This window comes from Diadema setosum, chromosome 6, assembly GCF_964275005.1.
Source record: "Diadema setosum chromosome 6, eeDiaSeto1, whole genome shotgun sequence".
Taxonomy (NCBI): Eukaryota; Metazoa; Echinodermata; class Echinoidea; order Diadematoida; family Diadematidae; genus Diadema; species Diadema setosum.
The window spans coordinates 31973928-31979280 of NC_092690.1; positions in this window are offsets into that span (position 1 = coordinate 31973928).

The window sequence follows — 5353 nt, forward strand, 5'->3', positions numbered from 1 at the left end:
TCGAGAATGGTCGAATGTGGATCGTAAAAGATCGAATAGCGGTCGGGAAGGGATCGTGTTGAAGAACGATCGAGCATTTGGTCGGGATTGCTCGGGTAAAAATAGATGAGCGGGATTGATCTCGCTTGATCGAGTTGATCTGATCGGCAGTGGGAACGGGGTATAAGGTGCGATTGGACCCGAATTGGAATATTATTCCGGCTGACGATGGATTTCATTGTTTCCTCAACTTCTGCAGAGTGATTAGGCCTACTATCCACAACCATTGATGATGGTAAGGGATGACAGGTTGAGGATGATGAGAACGTGACCTTTGCAGTATTGCGAATGACGATTACGTTATCATCAGATAAAAAGCATCACCTAGGCCAGCCACAGCCTCAGATAGACCCTCCTCGAAGTTAACCTAAAGAAAATAATAGATTATTGAGTCGACGTGCTCACCCTTCCGCCCCTCCAAAACAAAAAACAAAAACAAGAACAAAAACAAAAACAAAAACCGAATACACAAGATGAGATCATTGCCCCATCTTCTCCAAAAAAAAAAAAAAAAAAAATCAAGACAAATGTTTTCACCTTCCTTTGAAATACATGAAGAAAATAATGAGAAATTGAACTTAAAAAGAGGATTGGATCTTTTTGAATGCTTACACAATAATTATGTGTTATATACGCTCATTGACCGAACTGATAGCATAGCTTGTGTGTTTGATTTCACATTCGCATAGTATGTATCATATGCATTTTAATTAAAAATGTTATCTCATGGGGTATTGAAAGTTTTGTTGGTTTGGCTTGATATATTGTTTTATTTAACAGTGTTTGACAAAACCGACATACATACACAACAGAACGGTAACTCCTAAAATAATGTCACTTTTTAAGGAAAAAAAAAAGTCTTAAGCAAAATTATTTCGCAGGGGTATTGCTACACTTATTGACTTAACTTCTATGTGAACAATAATGACAGTGATCTTCATAGTTATGCACGAGTAACCGTACATCTACGACAATGGTCACTTTTCAAAAGTCACAAAAGTTACTTTGTGGGGTATGTGAAACATTCTGCTTCTGGTGGATGTTTCAGTGGTGTTGTTATTTTGTAATTTCATTGTGCCACCCCTCCCTTATTCAACCTCGCATAATACAAAATATATACGATTTGCGAGTAAAATAAGGGCAAATATGCAAAATAAGCAGAAGGAAAGTGAAAAAGTCGATCCCGATCAACACGATTAAGAAGCACGATTAGATAAGATTTGTTACGATTTGATACGATCCAAGACAATCTAATGCGATGATCACGATCAAAAATTAATCGTGTTAATCGTAGACAATTTTTGAATCGTCCAAAAATTGTCCACGATTACCGTGATTGCCACGATTGACCTCAAGATGTGATACAATCTAATATGATCTGATAAGATCACCACGATTGTTTCACGATTAAGACCGCGATTTCAATCGTGGCACCAATCGTGATATTGGGATACCCGCTTAAGCTATAAGCTTCTTAAGCAATCCAGTGATGGATAAAAAATAGAAAAAAAAAGGAGAAGAAGATTAAAAAAAAAAAAAAAAAAATGCCAGGTGATCTCTACCGTGAGAGAATGTCACATTGTTCAGGGAGTTGGGATTCCTACCTCCCTGCTTTGTTCAAGTACTTTGGTAGGCCGACAATGCACCAGGCAGGGGGCACAATCAGTGGGCCTAAAAAACATAGTCTTCTTCTTTAGAGCCGAGCATGATAGCGCTTAGTAAATGCTACAAGAAGGTACATCATTGACTGTATTTTCGCGTTTCCTGTATACGGCAGATCCGGGGTGCCATCTTATGGAGCCCGGGGGAGTGGGGATCAAATTTTGGGCCCAATCATCGCATTTCCATTTCTTCTTGAGAACACATGGTTAAATAATAACAAAAAATAACAGTTTTGATCTCTAGGATATGAAGGATAACATTGCATATAAGTATAAATCGGTAGGGTCTACTATATACCACACTGGGGTTACCTTGATTACCAAAAACTCGCGAAACTAAAAGATAGCTATATAGATAGAGAGATAAAAAGGTAGAGAAAGAGAGAAAGAAAGAAAGTAAAAAAGGCAAGAAATCATCCTTGGTAAAATGCTCTACATAAGTAAGATTAAAGAATATACCCTAAAATTGTTGCTGTTCAGGGTTTTGGTTGTTTGTTTGTTTGTTTGTTTGTTTGTTTTTTTGTTTGTTTTTGTCTTGCTTTGGGTTTTTTTTTTTTTTTTTGGCAGAACGAAGGGTGACCCACTAGGAGCCGAACAAACTTAAGGACCTGAATTCACATTTTGATTTTTTTTAAACCATTGTCAAAACATGACCTTTCTTTCTTAATTTGTAGGCTATCTAAAGTCTACAGGTTCGACACGTTTTCTTGCCAGTGTGAAAGAATACACAAAGTAACAGTATACCCCAAGGCCCCAAGCACCACTTCCATGTTTGCTCTGTTCTCTCCGGAAAGTTACGTAGTCTGAAATATTGATTGGACGACACTGCGATCAAAAGGTCATCCTTTTTGCAAACGTTTAAATTGTGACAAAAAAACTTTATTTGTCCTCTTTCTTAGTTTGTTTTTAGATAAACTTCCCCCTACATCTTTCCTTTTCAGACTATCGTTGGATGCACTGTGAGCTTTCCTATGACGATATCAGTCATGTTTCGTGGTGTGCCTCCAAACAGACCAAACGAGTGAAGGCGCTGCTGAAACACCTAGACATACAAGTGGATCTCGAAGCAGGGAATACAAGAGCGTTGGTGGAGAAGTGTTCTATGAAGCTGAAAGAATGGGCAGACGGTTACCAACAGGGTAATGTGGGGACGGAGACGACGCGTTATGCGCGTGAAGAAGAAGGCATAAAACTAGAAAAGATGGCAGCGGAAGGGGGCACACCTGTAAACATCAAGGTGGCTTTTTGCTTGGCTGTAGAAAAAGCTGGTTGTAAGGCAGTTGCCAAGACGTTTTTCCAGAGTGAGTATACATTTTCCAAAAGTGCAAACCGTGGCACATACCTCTCAACTTGGACCATGTGACATTCAAGAGTGCCATGAATTTGTTCAAAATCACGAGATGTACAAAACAGTTTGAAGGCCTTCTCACAGGAAAACCTATATAGATGATAGTATTTCAGTAACATTAGTTTTGGTTTGATAAGAAAAACGCAGATTTGGAAGAAGTTGCACACACGTTGTACTATGCTTTGAACAGAGTTCAGAATACATGTGTCTTTACCATATACTATGGTATGATTCAATGCTCATTTGAAGGCTATGGGTGATTTTTTTGACGTTAGCGATCAATGTCCCCGAGTAATAAATAAGTGAATTAGAAATGATAGGTACAAAAATGAGAGAAATAAATCAGCAAGGCGAACAGTAAAAGAAGATACAGCTGTAGTTTCACTAAAAGCAGCAGGCATCTATTTTTCTGTTTGTTTGTTTTTCTGGCACAACCTCATAACAATTAAAAGACAGATTTTAGAGGACCATGCTTTATAATATTCAGAGGACCATGCAAATAATGTCGATCAGTTACTCTCGACATTGTGCCACTTTATATACGCATGCCTGGTTCACAGAAGACACAGACGGACTAAACCTTTCTTGTGTGTATTGTGTGAATAGGGAGACACATGTACACCGTGATTTCTTATAAAGGTTACACTAAGTCCCGAGCTCATTTCAATGGTATCTTCTGATATATGATGATTGTCCACAAGCGAAATAGAAATCTGAATGGACTAAAAACCAACACTCATGGTTACTTCCTGTGGTGAAAGGGATTGAAAGAACATTGGATGTAGTGTCATCCGATGCTTGGTTAGCAATCGAGAGGTTAATAGAGAGAAGATCGGAAAGTTCATGTAATGATATTTTCTCCTAATTCAGTTTCAGAAAATAACAAAAAGCCGCTGCATGAAAAGGATATTGAGTCAGTAGCCAAGGAAATAACCAGACGGCACTTCGAGTCGCTAAGTGGAGAAACCCATTTGAAGTCAAAAGACATAGATGCCAGAAATAGGGAGAACTTAGAATGGATGTTTAGAACAGACAAGCTGCTGGAAGACTGGGTGTCGAGACAAGAATGCAGCCACTACGGATTAGATGTAGACTTCGGAAAGCTGCTGAAACATGTGAACGCAAACACGTTGCAGGTATGATGCCATTTTATGCTAAGCACATTGCATATAGCAACTGAGTAACAAAGTACAAAGCATTGATTTGAACAGTACTTGATAGTACTGGCCACTTACAAAAGAGATCATGGTCCTACATAATCGAGCAAGATTCGAACCTATGCCCTCCCGACCACCGTACACGCGTCGTATTCACCCCTGTCCAGACCAATAAGCATCTGCAAGACAACTAGTGCTTGTTCTAATTCTGACAGCATGTAGCGGGTAGTGCGTAATACATTATTCAAATTTATGAATTTAATAAAACCAATGAAAAGTTGTTTAATTGCAAGATATAAACAAATTGTCCTACATCGACATAGATGAGATATTAATTCAGCGGTTATTCACGTCTACGTATGGCAATTTTTAATCAGTTTCAATGAAAAGAAGTCTGCACAAGAATTTCATCAATTCGAATTTATTATATAAATATGTTAATCTTGGAATTTTCCACTTGTTGGACTTCGAATGCAATAATTATAAGAAGAATGAGTCTCAAATATGCCATCTGTATATCCAACAAGAAGGTTTCTATTAAAAAAAAAAAATGTTTAACCCGCCCCGGGCCTTCGTCAATGTAGTATAATTATACTAGTACAATGATAAGTCTTTGCAAACATAAATCACAACAACTTTACATCGTAACAAAGCTGTGCTTGTCACCATGCGCGTATAGAGTGTTGCCCTGGAGCATTGTCATAGAGAGCGTTGACACGTCTCATAAAGCTTAAGCAAAGAGATTTTATCTCTTTGAGCTGAAACAACACGTGTGGGGAATAGGGGTATAATAGAAAGTGATGTACAATATAATCTCAACAAAAAGTCAACTCCACAAAAGTTCCAAGTACATTATAACAAGATACCATATACAAATATATTGTTATACGCCCGTGTAACATGAAACTTTTACGACTCCATTTTTTTTTTCATAGAGAAACGTCGAAGAACGATATGTAATGACGCATAACAAGCATTAATTACAAATACTAATTACGCTATGTCTTGATTATCCACAACTTTTGTCCTAGTCTTGATCATCATGGTAAGCAGATACTCTGATAAGTTGTTGTATCATTAGTGCGTTTCTTGCAATCTCTTCTTTATATATATATATATATATATATATATATATATATATGAAGAGT